Source organism: Saccostrea cucullata, unplaced genomic scaffold, assembly GCF_032062105.1.
Source record: "Saccostrea cucullata isolate Sc308-1 unplaced genomic scaffold, CSIRO_AGI_Scuc_v1 ctg3690, whole genome shotgun sequence".
NCBI classification, from domain to species: Eukaryota; Metazoa; Mollusca; class Bivalvia; order Ostreida; family Ostreidae; genus Saccostrea; species Saccostrea cuccullata.
In genome coordinates, this window is record NW_026932198.1 from 11,250 (window position 1) to 33,741 (window position 22,492).

At 31.8% G+C, this 22,492-nt stretch overlaps 1 long non-coding RNA gene across 5 annotated transcripts in view; it reads right to left on the reverse strand.

Annotated features, from left to right (window-relative positions):
- Positions 1 to 569: 569 nt before the first annotated feature.
- Positions 570 to 22,492, reverse strand: part of LOC134234636 (uncharacterized) — a 33,215-nt gene continuing 11,292 nt past the window's right edge. Inside the window, exons 2-7 of one of the 5 annotated variants that reach the window (XR_009985215.1) lie at positions 14,919 to 15,012; positions 5,991 to 6,125; positions 5,510 to 5,581; positions 4,857 to 4,921; positions 2,234 to 2,313; positions 570 to 1,463 (exon numbers count right to left, since the gene is read on the reverse strand). This is a non-coding gene — a long non-coding RNA (uncharacterized LOC134234636). Of the gene's footprint in view, positions 1,464 to 2,233; positions 2,314 to 4,856; positions 4,922 to 5,509; positions 5,582 to 5,990; positions 6,126 to 8,528; positions 8,667 to 14,918; positions 15,013 to 15,162; positions 15,189 to 22,492 lie in introns of those variants that run through there. The other 4 variants (XR_009985214.1, XR_009985218.1, XR_009985216.1 and 1 more) reach the window with 4 other exon arrangements.

The window sequence follows — 22,492 nt, forward strand, 5'->3', positions numbered from 1 at the left end:
TTCTACCGGAATGTAAATTAGGCAAAGCAATATAGGCCAGAAGCTAAGGAGGCCTAATATGCATGCAAATCTTGTGTGGGTCTGTCTATTGAGTTTGATGCTAAGGAAGCCTAATATGCATGTAAATCTTCTGTGCGTCTGTAAATCTCGTGCGGCTGACTTTGTGTTTGATGTCAGACGGCGGAGACTATTGACATTGACATGGGAATGGCTCGTAGAATATAAATCTTTCAGTATGTATTTCTAAAATGTAAATAAATAATTTTTCACAATTAAATGGAAATAAAAGGAATCACTGTCTAGCTAGTAGTTGTAGACTACATGTATGCCAGGGTTTCTACTAACTAGACAGTGATTCCTTAAATACGGTTGACCAGTTGAAACCATGACCACATGTTCTACATGTACAAATGTACATAAAATTTCAAGGTTATGATTAAGATTCAGTAAAAGCTACAGTGTATGCCCCATATGCATGAAGTATAGCAATATGTGGATGCCATGTTCAATATGCATATTTGCAATCATTATATAAACATGCAGAGACCAAAAAAAAAAAATCAAAATAATTCAAATGCTTAAAAATTATTTTATTTTCACTGCTTATTAAAATACAGTCACTCAAGCATACCCTTTGTTAATAAAAAAAAAGTAGTAGTTTAACATTTATTACCATACAAGATAGTGCATTCCCTACCTAATCCTGTGTTTTGACTATTTAGACTTTTATTTCATTGACAGTTCAATATACACGATATACCAGTACCATGTGCCACTAAACTAGTATAAGCTACATGGAACTTTACACTTTTTTACTTCTTAAAAACAGAATAGTAATCAAATCAAAATTGTGACACATTTACTGATTGCATGTGCTAAAAACTTTTATAAAATATCAAACAGTGTATCAAAAGAGCTTTTACAAATTGATTAATACATTCAAAGGTACAAAAATCAAATGGTTTTCATCCATACTTTTACATAAAAGATGCACTAAAATTAGTCAACTTTCAACTTAATGATAAATTGAACTTGCTTTAACAATTAATTTACATGCAAGTATACACACATGTATGCATATCCGATTTTCTAAATGAATTATTTCACAATATCAAATTTGGACTATAACAGTTTTTAATCTAGCTAGACAGCAGGAAATTATCATTCTTACTTAAATTTCATGAAATAATTGAAGTATGCGAGCTACAAATTATATCTAAAGATTGTACTAAAGTGTTTATTGTATTTATTATACACAACTGATGACTTCGTAAGACATACCAGTTAAGTCCAGATTTCAGCTCAAAGGCTTCAAAATTTCTAGTGGATCTTTCTCTCATCAATTTTTTCACTGAATATTTTCAGTTTTTTTTTCAAGACACTGTTTTTTGTCAAGGCCTGTAAGCAGTATGATGCAATCCAAGAACTCCTAGGGCAATTTTAGAACTGAATTTCTCTCTTACCTGGCACAAATAAAAGTTTTAAATTTCAAAATACATTAAACTTACATGAAGAAAACTAATAAAAATAGTGATAATTGTAATAGAACTTTCAGATGTTTGGAAGCAACTTCATGTACCTAATTTTAAGAAAATTAAAGATTGAAGTATATAGAGTCACCTGTATTCTTGAGGAATGTATATGTAGCCTGCTATGTAGCTTCATTAAAGAGATAAATAAATCTAAGAGTGGCCAGCTTTTAAATTAAAATTAGCATTGAGCTTTGGAGGTTCATGCATTTGTCTGCAAGGAAAAAAAAAGGATCAAATGGAAAAGAATGGGATAGAATTAGGCAATCAAATGAATAATTAAATTGAAATTATGAGGAATAACTATTTATCATTTTATAAAATACACATGTAGGTGCTTCCAAAAATCCTCAGAAAGAAAGGGTTTCAAAGTATAGTATTGTGAGCTTATAAACATGTATAAATGCTAATTAAATTCTCTCAAAATTTCAAAGCCATAAGTTAAAACAAACTGTACGGAATATTTTTTGTAAAGAAAGGCAAGTCAAATAAATTGTAATAATAGCATATATCATGTTCAGTGACAATCAGTGCACGTGCTAAATAAAAATGCCATTGGACTTAACGCTTTCCTCTTAATTAAATGACCAAATTTATCGGCAATATTTTTGCAAAGTAGGTCAAAGGTCATGGGGTCAGTAACCATGGTAATTTACAAAAGCCTTAGTGCCAAGAAATATATTTGCAAAATATCAAAACCATACCTCTTACAGTTCTGGAGATGTAAAGTGTGACAGACGGACAGACAGGCACCAAGTAAAGCATCTCTAAGTGTCGTTCTGCTCTGAAAGTGACACAAAAATGAAAGTTAGTCAATTTTTGACCATTCATATAACTTCAGTGACAAAAGGTACACTAGAGTGGTAAGTTTATCCTAATTATTTGAAAATATGTCAACACCATTGGTCTGAATATAAGCAAACAAACAAAAGAAATAGCAATTCACTAACTGTAAAACATTGAACTCAAATTTTAATCAGTGAAACCAGAATAAAAATCTTATATATATCAAAATTTCATATAAGGAGGATATGGAGATAACATTAACAGTATTCAATATCAAAGTCCATAAAACAATACAAAATAGGAGCAGAGCAAACAAAGACTTCTGAAACATCAGAGGTGGAATCAGGTGCCAAGGAGGAGTGAGCATCCCCTGCAATGACCGGTCACACCCGTCGTGTGCTCATCGTCATGATCGTGAAAAAACGGAAACATCCGTCGTCAATTCAGTGTATAAATAATGGACTAACAATTGGTATGAAAAACAAAATCAGTCAGCATTTGACTCAATGATAAGTTGTATTTTCTGACAAGGTCATGGTATTGACCATGAAAAAGAACTTACAAAATGATGACATTGTATTTAAACAAAAGACTAAATGAGATATTCTTGTTTCATTAACTTGTTTGTCAATAATTTACCTCGCTTTAGAAATTGTTCAAATAGCATTTAAGAAACAGACAATTGGTTTCATGATTTTCAAGTGTCATTGGAATTGAGTTTGATTAAAATGACATTGTCAAATGTGTAACCGGCACACAGAGATGTAATTAATTGTTTTGGATATGGTTTATATACACCAAAGATGGGAAAGAATAGTACAGAAGTGATATTACACACTATATTTTAATAAAGAAGTTATTTTTAAATGTCTTGAAATTCAATGAGAGTTTCTCCTCTATACCAAAAATAGTTAAAGTATGTATACTAAGAATAAGAGAACAGTTTTTTTAAATGCAGGCAATGGGGAACAATCTGTGCTACGAATGACATCAAACAATGTGTTTTTTCTGCTGTGTGCAATGTTCGACTAAATTTTGACTTAAATTTGAATTTGCTTGAAAAAAAAATAAACAAGAAAAAAATAACAGACAGTTGTTATTTTAAATAAGTTCCCTAGTGAAGAGTGGTCTTTCACTTTAAAAAAAATATCATTTAATGTTAACAGACGCTTGTGAAGCAGATAAAGGAAGAGAGAGGAAAATTACGCTTCCTTTCGTGCCCCGATGTACACTTAAACATGCTTTCTTTATTCTTACATAATTTTCTTATTAAACGCGATATCATGAAACTTGAAATGCATGATCAAAAATGTTACTTCTTGCAATGACAAGGAAAGAAATTTAATTAATCTAGCAAAATGAAACTGAACTAATTTCCCTGTCTATGACTTTCTGTGACAAATCTTGTAGTATATTACAGGGCTTGAAATGCAATTTTTCCTACTAAAAAAATTAGTTGGGAGTATAATTTAATCATTGGATGAAGACATTAGGTCTCGGCAACACTTGTGCCGGGTTTGCTACGGTTCTATTCTGCAGGTTTGTTGATACAAGCTATCATTACTTGTATCTCCATGTGGCTTACAAAGAAAAAAAAATCAATGTAAACTCAAGATAAAAATGCACCTATGACAAGTAAAAATAATTGCCATTTGAAGTGCAAATTGTAATGGACCTGCAGAACGTATTTTGTTTGACATTTTGCCGTGATAATGTATGCTTTGGTGAATTTTTCTTTGCTGGGCCCCAATACACATCAGGTCAACATTTTTACTTAATTCTGTTAAATTTGTCTGAATGCAGATTGAAATGTAAAAGATTATTAATTCATCAAAGAGTAATGATATTTTGCTTTTGAGAAAATTTTGTTTTTACCTCATATTCCATTATGATTGTAAGTCCCAAAGTGTAGACATGTGTTGTTTTAGGATCCACGTTATACAAGTAAATAGGTATGACCCTTGATTTTCTGGCAGATTCTAATTTTGTTAACTTTGTAATTGTATAGGGTGAGAGTATTACATATTTAGCTAATTCGAATTAAATTTTGAGTAATTGTATAGCGTGAGAGTATTAATGTTTCTAACACTGCTGACTTCAACTTTCTTCCTTACTCCTTAAATTTTATATTGGGTATATTTGAATGAAAAAGCACACAATATGCAGCCGAACAGTCGCTTTAACACTGAGTTCATGGACTTTTGCAAGAAGCACAGACTTTTACAGTTGACAGTATACTTGGACATTTAAATCTGTTTCATGTACATACATGTAGGTACAGAATTGTTAATAGATAAGAAAACCTTTAACCCCCTTCCCCACAGTCACACATTTTAACGCATAAACCATTTCCTATTTCTGACGCAAAATCATACATAAACCATTTCCTGCAATTGTGCATGTGCATTTTCATGCACTTTGAAAAGGTAACGTCATATTTCTATGACATGAACATTAAATGTACAGTCTGTATGTTGTGTCACAGTTCAGTAAGTTGTAAAGATTTGAAATAGTCATAGCTATGGTGTGAGGGGGACTTACATGTGAAGGCCGGGTGTTGAGGGTACAGTGGTTGTTGTTTTCTTTAAACACAACTTATATGTGCACTGAAAAAAAAAATATTTTTGTTAATTAAATGTTGGACTAAATTTTATATTTTTAAAGAGCTTCCATACATTGTGTAAAAGAAAGCCATCAACTGTATAAGTCAGCGATCCTCATAAAAGTCTAGAAGCCTGGGTGGCATAGTGTTAGAGCGTCTGCTCTTGAGTCAAGAAATAAGGATTTGATCCTTATGTGGCAGATTTGATTCCCACTATGGAACACAGAGACTGATCCTTCAGATGAGACCGATGTAAAAATCAAGGTCCCATGTCGCAGTAGGTGCCGGCATATAGGTAAAAATTTGTAGCTCTTCATCGGCAAGTTGTGGTGTCTTCATACGAGTATAAAATTCTTGATAGGGACTGTAGTTTTCCTGTAATAATTGACCGAAATCCTACTAGTCTACAATGTATAAACTCTGCATTCTTGACCTGGGTATATGAGTGAAAAATTCTTGAGAGGGACATTAAACAACATACATTCAATCAATCTTGATCTGTAGATTGTCAAATAGGAAATTTCTGGTTTGTCAAGCTAAAGATTAGTAATTAATAAAACTGTAAATGAGTTTGTTTTTTTTTTCATTTTACCTGAGATGTCTTTTGCTTTTCTTTAAAGTGTCAGTATTTGACTGTTGATTTCACCCATCTTAGGAAAATGATCTGTAATAGTAATAAATTGTAAGAAATCATAATCTGTTCTCCATCCACTATAATCATGAAATAAAATCAGCAGTGATATCAAAGGCTTTTTTCAATAATCAAGTGAAAATCATAAAAGTACTGTATACACATGATACAGGGAAATTTTCGCCCCCGTTTTATTTTTGCCCCTTTTGCCCTACTCTCATTTGGGCGAATTCATAGAATACAGTATAATTTCTTAAACAAAACTTTGACTGGGCGAATTTAAAAGGGGGCAAAATTGTTTGCAAGTGTGAAAGGGCGAAAATAACACAGGGCGAAAATAACCCTGTATACAGTATTAGCCAAAAAGGAAAAAAATAAATGTCACTATAATAATCAACCTTCAGTTGCATATCTCTACAATTTTCTGAGAAGACAATTATACCTGAAAGATGCTGTGTAATCCCCCTTTTCAATAAAAGAAATTACCTTATGATGATGTATTAAGTTCCTGTGAACAAAGCTGTACTTTTTCACCCATTGTCTTTATATATTGGACAAGTTTTAACACAGATTCAATCTACAAAAAGAAAAAAAAAATAACAAACTTAGATACAAAGCATTCATGAGGTATCATGATATACTAGTACACAGATAAATCATAATGATTTTTCTTTTACTATGTTCAGTTTTCTGAATCAACAGCAAAGTTTTGAACAATTCCTTGTAAAATTTTTACATTTAAACCAATATCAGCAATGCAGACATTTAAAAACTGAAATATATGCCAATCTAATTAAAATTAGACTTCATGTTTATATCTGCTCATATTACTTGCTACACTAATATCTAACAACATCCCATAAAAGGTTAAGTCAGAGGTCAAATTCCCTCAACCAATCATATAATGTCGCCTTCAAAATCATTGTATATCTGTTGATCCAAATCAGTTGTTCTAAATTTGACCTCTGACTTTACCCTCTTTGGGATGTCAAATGTTAGTGTTGTGAGTATGGGAAAGGATCTATTATCTAATTTTAATTAGATTGGCATTTATGCATATGTGGTCCTTGTAAAATGTATATTGGCAAGGATTATAACCGTGGCTTGTATGCATTAGATTTTCAAAGATTCTCATGTATTTCCATAATACTAGGGCTGTCACGGTTAACCGAAAACTCGGTTAACCGCTCCGAAATGGCATTCGGTTCGGTTCAAATACCAAATCATTTTAAAAGATTTAAATTCGGTTCGGCAATCTATGCATTTTTTTTTTTTATCTTTTATATAATACTAATTTGCTTGCAACACGCTTTGTGATTGGTTGTTTATTTCAATGAAGGGTTCTTTAACCAATGAAAATACAGGTAACATCGAAGACATTTAAACATGGCATACACATGTGGAAGGAAAACCAAATCACAAGTAGTTGTTTTGTCAACCACGTCCCCTACTTTCAAAAACGTGAAATATTCCCACACTTGTGATTTGGTGATAATTCTAGTCAATAACTATTTATTTTATTTTATTTTAAACAAGAAGTTTATTACTTTGTTATTTTTTGTTACATTTAACAACTTGTTCTGTTGAATAAAATGGATAGAAATTTGTGTCAGCAGTACTTTCTACAATGTCCTTAATCCTTATTATCCTTTGATATATATAAAGATGTTTTATTTAAATTCTCAAAATGAAAACCGAACCGAAAAAACCGAAAACCGAGAATTTATTTTCTGAACCAAACTGAACCGAAAAATGTCTGAACCGTGGCAGCCCTACATAATACCCCTCTTCATAACAAATATATCCTATGGTTTTCTTTCAATAAAGTTAATTTTCTGTGTGAGAACTAAAACACATGTTTTCAACTGTTAAATCAGCATTAACGGTCGCAAATACCAAATTAAATTTTAAAGATAATTATTCCAATTCTAATGCAATCTATGCATTTGTTTGTTGTTTCTGTCTTGTTTTGTTACATTAAATACATCACGGAGCATTGTGTTTTTGGGTTGCTCTCTTATGAAGTCACAATGAAAAGCTTTCTCTCTCGTTCATGCTTGTTTTACTGCTTCAAACATCAGTGCATTAGCCAATCAAAACGTGTCAGATATGCAGATTTACATGCATACATGTACATGTACTTGTCTTTATTCCATATATGCAAATATGGAAAATATGCAAAAAAGATATGGAAATAACAAGTTACAAATACTTATACTAGTTCCTGTTGAGTATATTGCAAAAGCAGGTATTTTGAGGTCTAAAGAAAAATCATCTGCATAACCAGCTACTTGAACTGAAAAGTAGGCGAGTACCCGGTTACTAAAAATCATCTGATTTGACAACACTAATCGTAGGTCAACTCATACATTTAACTAGAAGTGCTCCCTTGTTATATTATATTTTACTTATTTTCTACAGACTTACTATACCCTGTAAAAAAGAATAGAGAACAGAGAAAATTTGTTTAAATGACCAGAACTACATGTACAGAGATTAATCCAGTCTTCGCCAAATCTTTTTTTTCAGCACATGCCCTTCGGGCAGGTGTGATCACCAATTACGCAAGCCCGAACAAATATTTACATGCCCAGAATTTTATCAAGTTATTTTATTCTTATTTGCCTTTTCATGCCAAGGAAATAATCTGAAAATCAATTTTGTCAATTTCTTGTCTCGCCATTTGTTTTCAACCTGTACACTTTTTGTGTCTCTTTTGCAGAAGAGTTCCTTGGAAATCGTGGTAAAATGAGATGTCGGTAAATTTTTTTGGTATTATTTCACTTAGACGGAAAATCAAAGACTTTAAAATACATTTAATGTTATTGGTCTTATTTAAATTTATTATACCAAGGCTTATGCCTTAGAATTAACATGCCCTTCGGGCTTTTAAGTGTACAATTTCCACATGCCCGCTTCCAATTTTACCAGGTCCCGGGCATCGGACTCCCGGGATTTGTCAAAGACTGTTAATCCCTACCTCAAAAACAGACTGCCATGGGCAGTCAGTAATTTCCAACTCTTGCTAAACATACTAATTGTCCAAAATTTACAAATTAATGCTTAATGCATATATAATATATTAACATTCTTAAATTCATGATTCGTACATGTAGATTGAGACAGATGATAAAATCATTTCTAATTTTATTATTCATGATAATTTGGCTGTTGACTTGTGTGCTTGAATTGAAAGAACCACTATCAGTCAGAGAAAATTTTGATTTTCACATATCATACATAGTTAAATTTACATAATATACATTATGCATAAGGGAGACCAAATATATTATTACTGCATTAAGGAGACCAACTACTATCCACTCGCAAATCAGCATTCAAAACTTCAGATATATTTCAGATATATTTCAATACCCTAGTTAATTACATGCTTACAATTACAAATTTATGAGGGACATTAAACAACAAAGAAACAAACAAAAATGCATGTCAGTCTTTAAATTTTTATAATACAAGTATATTGTATGCATAAGGGAGACCAAATGTATTATTACTGAATTTAAGAGACCAATCCACATGTAAATCAGTATTCAAAACTTGAGATTTAATACTCTAGTAAGTTATATGTTTTGTTAAATAAACTAAATATAAGAGGGACATTAAACAACAAACAAAAATACATGTTGATCTTTAAATTTGTATAGTACAGTAATTTACTTTGAATTGTTTGTATTTAGATGACCTTAATCAATTTATCTCAGCCAGAATTAAAACAAAAAAAGCTAATCACACAACATAAAGGGGATATTAGTTTGTTCAAATGAAGGGTCATGCCCTCTTTCAAGGGGAGATAATCAAGAAAAGACAAAAATAGGGTGGGATCATTAAAACATCTTCTCACAGTCAGGGGCTCAACTTAAACAAGTTATTTTCAAAAATAACTCAAATGAGTTATATTTTGGTCTCAATGAGTTTTTTCTCTTTGCTATGACCTACAGACCCTAAACTGTGCTACTACACCACTTGAACGGTACGATTTGGTACGCTTCGTGCACGGAACGGTACCCTTTGTGAACAGAACGGTTTGTTTTGTGAACGGTACGGTACGCTTTGTGGATGGTACGGTACGCTTTGTGGACAGTACGTTTCGTTTCTTGCATGGAACGGTTCTTTTTGTGAACCTTTGGGAAACGGTATGCAAATGAAGTGGGCGGAGCCTGTTAGCCTTAATTCTTGATTGGTTGCTAAAAATTAATTCATTTTAAATGACTTTTGAAGTACTTAATGCATGTATATAATTATATTTCCACTATTAACAAATTAATATCTTGGTTTCAATTTAAACATAAATTTACACTACAGCGGTGATGGAAGAAAAATGAAAAAAAAAAATGAAAGAAAAAACATCATCCCACCGATGTCTTTGGCATTATGTATAGATATGTATTAATACTTAAAATAAAGAAGAAAAACACGAAAAACTTCAGTAAAGCTTTAGGCCTTTCATTCTATCTTCAGAAGCTTTACAAAAATTTTGTAAAGCTTCTGAAGATAGAATGAAAGGCCTAAAGCTTTACTGAAGTTTTTCGTGTTTTTCTTTTATATTTTAAGTATTTAATTCCGACCACTGAGACTTTTTATTGGATTATCTATATGTATTAATATATATAGAACTCGTAAATATTTCCGTACTTATTTTTTATGTATGCTGAACCTTCATTTTAAAAAGGAAAAAAAAATTAAATGAAATATTTTTTCACTTTAAAATGGCGGATCCGGGTTAGAATAGGTCCTCAGTACCCCCTTGCTTGTCATAAAATGCGACTAAATGGGGCGGTCCTTCAGATGAGACCGTATAAACCGAGGCCCCGTGTCACAGCAGGTGTGGCACGATAAAGATCCCACCCTGCTCAAAGGCCGTAAGTGCCGAGCATAGGCTTAACTTTGCAGCCCTTTACCGGCAATGGTGACGTCTCCATATCAGTGAAATATTCTGGAGAGGGACATTAAACAGTATACAATCAATCAATCAATCACTTTAAAATAAAGTTGTAACATAATTAAAAGGAATTAATATAATACCGGGTATATACTTGTTCTATACGCACATATATAAATTATTTCTAATTAATTGATCTAAAGAAATAAATATGACTATTTCTGCTTTATTTTTTTTCCTAGTAATTAGATATGCACATTGTTTTTTTATTTTCAAAAATTGTAGATCTATCGTTTAAACATTTGCTTCAGAAGAGAAATATCAGTAAACAAAATAGATATGAAAATCAGAGTAGAAACACGAAATCAATACAATTACTTCCGAGCACTTTCTCGTAACAGAAAGCATTCTTTTCACAGACAAGTATTTATGTTTTCAATAATCCTTTCAGTGTATTAAGTAATTATTTTAATACGTTTTTCTTTATTTTATTAAGTTATTCTATTCCTGTAAAGCCTGTAAAAATGATGTGAATGAGAGAGAGAGAGAGAGAAAAGGGGGATAGAGAGATCCAACCCCTTAATACATTATCTGTAAAAAAAAAATGATTTGTATTCATTCTCCTTCTTCATTTTATTTACATCGCCAAAGTCACAATTAATCAGTCTATGATGCTTTTTAATCAACCCATTTACAACTATTATGCAATGAATAATCCGTTCTCTGTACATGCATGCTGCACGCATGAAATCCTTGTGCATCACCTGTCAATCAAAATGGCATGATGCTAAGAGACCCTGAAAGTCTGTTTACGTAGGAAGAATTTCTCCTGTGATTTGAAACATTCTTATGGTCAGTTCATAGTTCACACCAGTTTAAAAAAATTTATTGGGTCACAGCCGGAGGGATGGGGGCACCGTGTGTTTAACACACCTTTCAAATTATTTAGTTCTGACCACATCAATTGTTTTTAATCACTCAACTGACATCCAGCAAACTCATCTTCCAGGTTTCACCACAACACTGATTACAAATTTACTTCCTAAATTATCCTTTTTCAGACAAAAATAAATAAGCATGTATCCCTAAATTATAATTTTCTTTTTTTACAAAAGCACAATTTAAAGTCACATAAATTCACATAAGTATCGCCTTCTAGAGGTGGGGGGGGGGGGGGTTAACAAACATAATATGGCTTGAAAGAGGATTGATATTTTTTTTTAATTTCATTTTATATAGTAAATTATCTTTTTACAGACACTAATAAGGATGTTTCCTGTAGATCATGATTTAATTTTTAATTTACGACAATGTACCATTTTGCAGACTTCTAAACAACTTTTAACCAGCTAATTCGTATTGCTTTCTAGAAAGGGGATGGGGGTACAGTGTAACAAATCTTATAATATCGTTATTTTTTCGCAAACTGGTTTTTTTTTCTTCATTTTTCATAAGGTGTATTTCAGAATGAAGTAATATTTATACTGCAGTTTGCACATTTTTTTCTGCAAGAAATTCAGCTGGCGATTTTTGTATGCAGCATGAAAGTTGATCAGTTTTATTAGTAAGATTATCATCTCTGTCTGTTCAATAGAAATCTTCATGTTTACCGCATGTAATATTTTAATCCATATTTTACATGATTACAGATTTTCAGTGTAAGTATAACTGCACCAGTGATTCGCCTATAGTAAAAATCTTAACAGAATTAATGTGATAGTCTAATACGGTTCTTTTTTAAATTTTACTCTAGACAGTTTGTATATGTTTTTAAATTCTTACAAAATAATTCATTAGTTAAATCATGCATCTGATATGTACTAATATGAATGCATACTTACGACAAAAACGATCTTGTATCCGATTTAATAATTTAAATGAGCAAAATCAAAATCTAAAGTAGAGACAACCAGGGAATTAATTAATGAAAGCGTGTTCTATCTTAGTTGTATTATAGTCTATTGAACCTATTTTTATATCAAATATAATTATAGGATTATGAAACATGAGTGTGCATGTACACATTTAAAGAGGGATTTTCCCCGGGCACGAGCACGATTATATTGAATTTTGGGGCATCTTATAATATTAGTTTAAATATCTGTATAGTTAAATTACAAATATTTAAATACAACTAATATTTCAAAAGGAAATTGATTTAATTTGCTAATATAAAGAAAATGAAAGACTTCAAATACGCCGACATTGTTCAAGGTCCACTGTGCCCCGTACGTGTTTTGCGGGAAAACTCATGGCCTGTACTGTACCTTTGACCACAAACACAACCAGTTGATATAATTTATAGCAAATAAGGAATCGTCTCATACTCTGTCTAGTTGTTTTGAAGTAGTAGTTTGCTTCGAGTAGTTTCCTTATTTTTAAAGTTGAGGGCCCAGACGCTTGATACTTGATAATGGTGTTTCGAACAGGCAGACACAATCACTTTGTGCACGGAATTGTAGTCGGTGCACTCCATCTAGTATTACATAATGGAATCCCAAAATGCAATGCATATTGGCAGGAATCACAAAATTTCCAAGAAATCAATGTCCAAGTAGGATATACAAATAACTACACTGTAAAAAATGTGTTTAGATGATAGACACTTTCCTAAGCACTTTCTTGTCACACTTTTTGGGATGCGTTGAAATTCTAAACACATTGAATTTCATTACGTGTAACGGAAAGTGTTTAGAGCCAAAACACTTACATGTTTAGACTTTAAACATGTTAAACACTTTACAAAACATGTTATGATACATGTTTACAAATTAAACACTTGGATGTTTTCGTTGTCTCCCTGCAAGAAAACTTAAAAAATAACAATTGTTTACATTTTAAATTTTATTCAATGAACATTAAAGCATGGATTTTTTATAAAGAATTTTAAATTAAATATACATTATATTTTTACACGCTGGTTTTAATTCTAACCAGATTAGCAAGCAGTTATTCCTCATGTCTGTATCAAGTTTAACTTCCAGCAATTTTTCACTGAGCAACACACGCATAATTTGTTTTCATCTGTGACCGTCAGTAGGTAATCCACTTGTTATTATTTGAGAATATTTTAGGTTGTTGAAAGCTATAACGAACAGCAGACTTCACAAAACTCAGTTTCCCCTAGAAAGTAAGAAGTGTGGACTTGGAGAGTCAGTTTCTCTGATGCGTGTATTTCTGCTTTCAAGTTCGATGTGGACCATATCCTGTAAGAAAGAAATTCAAAATTTATCAAAATATTCTCCTCACTGGCTGGATTTGTATTACTTTTTTGTTTACATGTTTGATAGCTATTATTGTTTTACTTTCATTGAACCTCGTCTATATAACCACTACAGTATTTAGTTTGATACTGTTATAGATATTATTGATATTACTTAGACAGTTTATATATGTTTTAAAATTCTTACAAAATAATTCATTAGTTAAATCATGCATCTGATATGTACTAATATGAATGCATACTTAGGACAAAAATTTATGCTAATCTTCTAATTAATTTCTTAGTTGTATTATACTATTGCCGACAAATATAATTGTTCAAGGTATGTGTATTTGCGGGTTATATAATGTACTCCTTTCTAGATTTCAGGAATGCAATATATAACCAAAGTTAATCTTGATCTACAACTACATGTGCAAACGCATGTCTATTTACGTAGCCCATCGTGGTCAATTTATGTAAAATAAAAATAATAGTTAACATACCTTTTATCGCAGTAATGTTGCAGTTTAAATGCATTTCACAATCTCTTCATGGTTATCACTTTGATTAGCATTCACTTCCTTTAATCCATCTTCTTTAGCTAACATTGGGATTTCCTTTGTTTCGATAACCGCTCTATTTATCATTCGAATATATATGCGTCATTTCCGGGAAGATAACTCTGTACTTCACAGAAAAGTGTTCAATTTCTAAACACTTATATCTAAACATGTGTTAAATCTTAACATCATTTAGATATAACACACGTTTAGACATAAGTGTTTAGCCGTTAAACACAATCTAACACACGTTTAGACCTAAGTGTTTGGCCGTTAAACACAATCTTATACATGTTTAGGTCAAAACACGTAATGGAAGTGTTTATTTTCTAAGCGCATTTTTTACAGTGTAATTTAAGTTTTTTTTTTTTAAATTTGTGTGTGTAAAATAACTTATTTAAATTATTTTTTTTATAACTTGTTTGAGTTATGCCCCTGACTACAAGTGGGCAAACACATGAACAGAAAGATGGATATGATGATTCCTATGCACATGTATACACCCATGCTTATAAACAAACAATATACACTAGTATCACACTTAAATTCAATATGTGCAACCTCTGTGAAGAAATTGAAGCAAAACTAAAAGTGGACCACCAAACCGATTGACAGAAAGCAGCAAAGCAATATGCCCTCCCTTCTTTGAAAGGGATGCGAGCATAATTATATGTGTACTTCTAACTGAATTAAAAACAAAATTACCCTTTGTCAGAGTATAGATTAGCAGGAAGGCTGTTTTTCCGCATTTTTCCATGTTAGATTCTGACTATTCTTCAAAAGATTCTGGCATATACCCCTGTAAGAGTAAACAGTGAAGATAATAAAGAGCACCTAATTCGACATGATCAACTGCATATTTTTTTTAAAAGATCAACTTAAAAGGGATAGAAAACAGAGAAAATTTGTTTAAATGACCAGGACTACATGTAGAGAGATTAATCCCTACCTCAAAAACAGGCTGCCATGGGCAGTCAGTAATTTCCAACTCTGATATGAGATGCTAAACATACTAATTGTCCAGAATTTACAATTTAATGTTTAATGCATATATACTGTAGATTGGCAAATATTCACGATGGTTTTAATTTCACTATGTTCGTGATCTATCATTTTTTCGCGAAATTAAACCCATCGTGAATGTTATCATTAGTTGTTAAAAGCGTTTAAATGCTTATACAAAATTTGAATTAATATCTTAAAGTGTGAAATTAAAACCATCGGAATTGGTACTATTTGAGATATCATGAAATTTTAACATCGCGGAATTAAAACGATTTACAGTAATATGTAGACATTCTTAAATTTCATGATTTGTACATGTAGATTGAGACAGATGATAAATACATTTCTAATTCTATATTTTGTCTGTTGTATGCTTGAATTGAAAGAACATTGACAACAAGCATCATTCAGAGTAAATTTGGATTTTCACATATTATACATAATTAAATTTGCATAATATACATTATGCATAAGGGAGACCAAATATATTATTACTGCATTAAGGAGACCATTTACTATCCACTCGCAAATCAGCATTCAAAACTTCAGATATATTTTAATACCCTAGTTTATTACATGCTTTATTACAGTAACTAAATCTAAGAGTGACATTAAACAACAAAGAAACAAACAAAAATACATGCCAGTCTTTAAATTTATATGATACAAGTATATTGTATGCATAAGGGAGACCAAATGTATTATTACTGAATTTACGAGACCAACTTAAATTCACATGTAAATCAGTATTCAAAACTTGAGATTTTTATATTCATATGAAGCAGAATTTATGCAAAATCTAATGCGTGAAAAGAAAAAAACACTTGCTGTGGCCTTCAACTTGACCTTCAGATATATCGACAACATGTCAATTAACAATGGTAATTTCTATGTCGATACGATATATTCAGGAGAGCTAATGAGATAAAAGAAACCACACTCTCTGACACATCTGTTTCTTACTTGGATATTTTACTTGAAAAAGACAATAATCACTGTTAATGATATCCTAACAACCTAGTTATATGATAAACATGACGACTTTAACTTTTGTTTCATCAGCAATATACCTTCATCACCTGCATATGGAGTGTATATATCTCAGTTGATTCGATACGCAAAAGCATGCTCTACATACGAACAATTTCTAAAACGAAGTAAATTATTGACAAGCAAGTTCAAGTTGATGAAACAAGAATATCAGCATTCTTGTTTAAAGTCATTATTTTGTAAGTTCTATAGTTGATACAATGACCTTGTCTGCAAATACAATTTATCATTGAGTCAAATGCTGACTGACATTTTTCATACCAATTGTTCGTCCATTATTTATAACCTGAATTGACGACAAATTTTCCGTTATTTCACTATCATGACAATGAGCAAACATCGGGTGTGACCGGTCAGCAGGGAACGGGTGTGACCGGTCAGCAGGGAATGCTCACTTCTCCATGGCACCTGATTCCACCTCTGATGTTTCAGAAGTCTGTGTTTGCTCTGCTCTTATTTTGTGTTGTTTATGGACTTCGATATTGAATACTGTTCGTTATCTCCATATCCTTCTTTTTATACTCTAGTAAGTTATATGTTTTGTTAAATAAACAAAAATAAGAGGGACATTAAACAACAAACAAAAACACAAACAAAAATACATGTTGATCTTTAAATTTATATAATATACTGTATGCATAAGGGAGACCAAATGTATTATAACTGCATTTAGGAGACCAACTACTTTCTACATGTAAATCAGTATTCAAAACTTGAGATTTTAATACACTAGAACATGTAGAAAGTTAAATGTTTTGTTAAATAAACTAAATATAAAAGGGAAATTAAACAACAAACAAAAATACATGTAGATCTTTAAATTTATATAATACAGTACAGGCAACACGGATCCCGTATTAGACCGCGTCCCCTCCGCGGTGTATTAATCCTTTCCGCGTTACACCGTCGCGGGTTTTGATCGCGGTGCTACCTGAGACTGTGTTTACACCGCGGCGGGGCCAGCTACCGTTATTCTTCAGCTTAGATGTTCTTACCTGTAAAGTATTGTCGATTTTTAATCGTGTCGAAATGATGGGGGGAGGGGGGGGGGGGGGGGGGGGGGGAGAGGATTACGACCACATTAATATTAATAGATTTATACCATTACATGGATTCTTTAAAAATTCATTTTTAAGTTTTATCAAATTCTTTAATAAAAAAAAAAACGTCTTTCTTTTTTTTTCTTACCAAAGGTCACTCAAAAATAATTAATTCTCTAAAACGTCTGTTAACAGTAATACATGTACAGTATAGGATAAAATAAAGTCGAATAATTTATCGAATATATTAACTTAAAGTTTATTTTCAAAATCAATAATGCCACCCCAAATGATCTTCAATTGCTAAAAAGGTATAATTAAAATTTAAAGAATGCCATGATATCGCTTCTCTTTATATGCACTGTAATCCGGTGTTCACAATTAGCCCGTGCAGTTGCAGTTACATAAAGCTATATGTGTTCATTTATCTGAGAGATTATATCAGTCATTTGGTTTCATTTAGAAAAGTACCGTTACTTGTGTATACATGTCTGTTATAAATAATAGCATGGAAAACGATGATAGATAGTGATACATAATTACAATTAAATTTTAACAAAAGACGCCTAAGTTTAGGAATACCATTGCTCCATTATTATGCGCTACACTGTAAGACTATGAACTAAATATCGACGATTTTTTTTTGGGGGGGGGGGGGTTATTGTAAATAAAATAATCACAGGTCATTCTATTCAGAATATCATAGCTAGTATTTGAATGTATTTCTATTTTCTGCTATTTTCGAAAATTACTAAAATCATGTCTATGAACATGATGAACATAAACAAATTTCTGATTTCTCCGGTTCAAATAAAACACAAACACAAATATGGGCCCTTAAAATATTTGAACACACAACACAGAAATTAACTTATTTTAATCAGCAAGTTGCCATGCTTCAAGTTTTCAGATGTCTGTGTAACCGTTCGGTTTTCCTCAGGTAAGTTTGCTGTGGAGTGGAGCTTACTCGAAGCGGATGAGAAGCCCCGAGGGAACGACGCTGTCTAGTGTACATACTACTTATATACACAGGATGTTGTAACCTGAGTGTATTACCTGTATGCGTTTTCCTATGACATTGTAAAACGAAGCCGTTTTTTTTTTTTTCATGTGTAGCTCATGAATTGAAATGCATGAAATAAAGAATGTTTTTGTTGCAGACAGAATCCTTTTTAAATTTTTTGTTTCAAATAAATATTTTCAATTATTCGACAATTTTAATATACTGTGTTTTTCTTAATCAAATTTTATAACAAAAATACATTTTATTTTACCACCAAAATCTGTCGTTGTAATCTGGCGACAAAAACGGAAGTAATTCAAATTACATGTCTTGTCCATATGCTAAATGAAAGAAGAAAGTGGATCATAAACAAGTCTCTCGATAAATAACAATTAAACTTACATGTAGACAAAATCCACAAATGGTCAATAAACTGATAAATCAGCGGTAGTTTTATTCGCTAGATTTAATAAATTGATATACAGATCAAAAAGGAGGAAAAACGATCATGCACGTGCCTTAATATTGTGATATTTTTCTTCTCTCTATCTCCTCTCTCTCTCTCTTTCAATCTTCTAACTGGTACAGATATAAACAGACCCGAAATAACATAGTATTGGATCATTATTTGATTTAATTAATATCAAATACTTCATTAATTTGTTTTAAAAGTTTTTTTTTTAACTTTTATTCTTTTTATACACTCTGTTTAAAAAAAGCAACAATAATTTGACACAAATTCCAAGGCTAATATCGCATCTGAAAATGATATCGATGAAATAATAATGAAACAATGAATCAAATGTGTTGTTGAATGGCTAGACAACAATGTGCACATCCAGCGAGCGTTACCCAAGGTATACTAAAAGACAGGTGTGAAACCCCCGGGGCATGTCGTTTCCTGCTCAGACACTGCTAATCCCTATACACAGGAAATGATCGCGGCTAATACTTAATACACAAAGAAACAAAATTTGTCAAAGAAAACAAAAATATATTTTTTTGCATTGAATATTTATTAATATAAACTATAATTTCGTCTGTGAAGTTTATCATTACACCTGCACATCCTATCTTATCTATTGAACACGAAAATCGAGAAATATTAAAATTAAAAAGAAAGACATTGTTTTAAAAAGTAATACATGTTAATATGAAGGTGAAAAACGATAGTTTTTCTTGATCTCTTGTATAAAGTTCACATGCTCAAAGTTAACTCTCGTCATCGAATGCTTTCCGGTCATTTGGCAATTTGAGAAAAATGCCTGCACATTTATATAAAAGAGGTAAATAAAATAAAGTAAAGTTTTCTTAATTTGGGAACAGAACATAAACGATGAGAAATAAAGAAAAATAAAACTTTTTCTTGATATCTTGGATAAAGAAAATTTAAGTTCACGTGCCCACTACACGTAACTACAAACAACACAATCCAAAACAAAAAGGGAAAATCAAAATTCCCTTTTTTTCACCCAACGTTTACAATCTGAAGTCATTTTGGTCTTAAAATCCTTATATGTGTCTCCACAAGTTCCCTTTTTGAAGATTTTTTTTAAGTATTTGAGGAACGTTCCTCTTTCTACACTTCAGATGCATTTGTTATGACCAGATTTTTGAGGAACGTTCCTCTTTCTACACTTCAGATGCATTTGTTATGACCAGTGATTTGAGGAACGTTCCTCTTAATACACTTCTGGTGCATTTGTTATCACCAAACATTTGAGGAACGTTCCTCTCTCTCTCTCTCTCTCTCTCTCAGAACTTCAGATGCATTTGTTATGACCAGACATTTGAGGATTGTTCCTCTCTCTGAACTTCAGATGCATTTGTTATGACCAGACATTTGAGGAACGTTCCTCTCTCTGAACTTCAGATGCATTTGTTATGACCAGACATTTGAGGAACGTTCCTCTCTCTAAACTAAGATGAATTTATTATCACCAGACATTTGAGTAACGTTCCTCTCTTACATGTGCACATACAGCGTGTATTTTTAAATACTTTAATAATCTTAACACATGAGACATTTGAGGAACGTTCCTCTCTCAAATTCACTTTTTCTGAAGACATCTCCTGAATGGTCAAACATCAGGCATTTGAGGAACGTTCCTCCTTGAATTTAATTATTACTGTAGGCATCTCAAGGATTGTCAAATATCAGGCATTTGAGGAACGTTCCTCTCACAAATGGTTGTCTCATGAATTGTCAAACATTAGGCATTTGAGGAACGTTCCTCACTAAAATTTAACATTGTTCACACAGGATACGTACATGCATGAGGAACGTTCCTCTCTCAGATTTGTATATGTTGATACCTTATTCATATTAAATCAGGCATTTGAGGAACGTTCCTCTCACAAATGGTTGTATTTCTGCAGCTGTTAATTTATACCTCATGAAGCTTGCAACCCATGCATTTGAGGAACGTTCCTCTGTCTTGTAATGGATATCTGTTGATACATTGTAAAGCCCACTGAAAAATAACTTGAAAGGAACGTTCCTCTCTAACATTATCATGTGTTTTGTGATATTATATTAGTTTTTATCGTACATGAAGAATTTGGGAAACATTTCTCTCTTTTATATAAAATGCAGTACATATTCATAGAAACATTTTTTTATCTGTACACACTCTTCAAAATATATATGAAAAATCAGTTTGTCATTTTATAAAGTACTTTTTGAATTAAGGCTTTCTTAAAGCATAATATAAACTAGATACAGGAACAAACAAATTTTTCGCTTCGGAACAAGCATGTGCAATGTGCAGTGTTCATGTATCAACTCAAAGGGCTTTTTCACTGAATGGCAGTGTGATCACAAATTACAATGTCTTGGTTAACAGGTTAATACCCACAGTATTTTTCCTTTCTACTATGAAATTAAACCATGTGATGAAGGTCAACCATGTTTCTTTCTCGGTTATATCTTTCCCTCATAATAGAGAGGATTCCAATTCCTTGGTCTCCAAAGGTTAAATTCATAGCATTTTTTCATCAGTCACAGTAGAAGAGCCTCAACAAGTTTCTTGGGTGTCATCTTCTGTAGGAAAAATCTCACATTCAATACAGCGGCATGTCGTATTATCAAAGATGTGATTCAGGCAAAGTTAGAATAATCAAAACAATGTGTACATAATAGCAAGTTTTGATGTCTCATCTAAATATTAAGTAGACTGGAAAAATTGATATAAAAATAATTGCAAAACATAAATTAAAATTTTGAACTTTAAATTGCCCATGAATTATAAAAGCATTTCCATACTGTATTAAGAATATTGCAAAATTGACACCTTCTTTCTTTCTCATACTATTTTTATGAAATACTATAAATGTTTTATATTTAGAGTGTACTATATTTGGCGGAAGTTGATATTTTAAGAAGTTAGCGTAGGTATGATTTAGCGCATTTTAATGTTTTATGTTTAAGATATTTAGCATTGTACTTAAATTAGCGGATGTTTCTTTCCGCCAAAAAGCTAAAAAGAATACACCGCCAAATGTTTACAGTAATAACTCTGATTTGCAAATTACATCTGAGAAAAATCATTCTCCTTTATATCTTGCATGTAACACTAATTTAAAAACTAAGTGACAGTTGGAAAATAATGTAAATTATAATAATATATAGGTCTTAAGCCCCATACTCCTCCAATGAATATTTTATATACATGTATGATAATATAAGTCATCAAATTTTTAAAAGTTTAATTTTTTTTCTCTTTTTCCATAGTGCATGCAGCTGTCAAATAATATTTCATGGGTTTTATTAATGTATTCTTTAATTTACACGAACCTATTTTCATTCTGAATCTCAATTAATTTGTACTATATTGTAGTACTATTGTGTATTTCTTAAAACTGAAGAATTGATTCTTTAATAGGGATTTGTCTAGTAACCCTAATTCATTCTCTACTTTAAAGATAAAGACTTTGAGACCTTGATGTCTTCCTGGCCCCAGCTCACAGTGTAATTGTTATTAATCACTGCCAATCATATATGCTCATGGAACACTAGCTATAGGCCATCAGCTCTGGCAACTATCTGTCCCCTGTGACTTCATGGACAGTAAAGATCAGTGCTGCTGCTATGATGACTTGATCGTGTTATAGATAAACATGTCTCTGCAGTCAGAAGATTGAAGCAATTTACATTGTAGAACAGAACTCAACAGAACAGT